Source organism: Micropterus dolomieu, linkage group LG14 (genome assembly GCF_021292245.1).
Source record: "Micropterus dolomieu isolate WLL.071019.BEF.003 ecotype Adirondacks linkage group LG14, ASM2129224v1, whole genome shotgun sequence".
NCBI lineage: Eukaryota > Metazoa > Chordata > Actinopteri > Centrarchiformes > Centrarchidae > Micropterus > Micropterus dolomieu.
Genome location: NC_060163.1, coordinates 20,313,349 through 20,314,053, shown reverse-complemented (window position 1 = coordinate 20,314,053; position 705 = coordinate 20,313,349).

The following is a 705-nucleotide window of genomic DNA, read 5'->3' as shown; positions in this document are numbered from 1 at the left end:
CTATTGTGAGGATAATGAAAATACACCAAATAATGCAGACATTATGAAAGAATAGTCAAATGATGACTTCTTCAAGCTAATAAAACCAAACATACTTCCAACCTTTTCCTTCAAAGCAAGAGTGCATATTGATGTTTTGGTGCTTTTGAACAGATCATGCACATCAAAAAATGATCAAACCATGAGTTTCCCAACTTTATGCACCATTTGGCCAAAATGATAACATACCATGAAGACTGCAACATTCATTTTCACTTTTTATTATGAAGGACAACCCTTTGTCAGTTTTGACTGGAAGTGAATTTGTATGGAGTGAGGGATGCCACACATAGAGGGCCCCAGGGCCTAACAGCTTTTTTGGCCCGGTGTATGCCCCTTGGGATGATCCATAATTCATGCGGGAGTCATGCACTTGTCACAGTGGCTCTGAATAGTGAGTTCCACAAAGAGGAGTGGTGTGGGTGAATGGCAAACACAATTTAATGCATCTTCTAGCATCATCCTCCAGCAGGAACTAAGTACAGCTCAGTTCCTTCACTTGTCTGCATAGTAATACAAACTGAAGGTGAAAGCAAAGATGACCTTGTTGTGCACATGCATGTTTAACATATGATTGTTGATGACTCATCACTCACAAAAACACGCACACACATCCACAGACTGAAATATTTGAGGAGAGTTTTGAATTAACTTTACAGAGTCTAA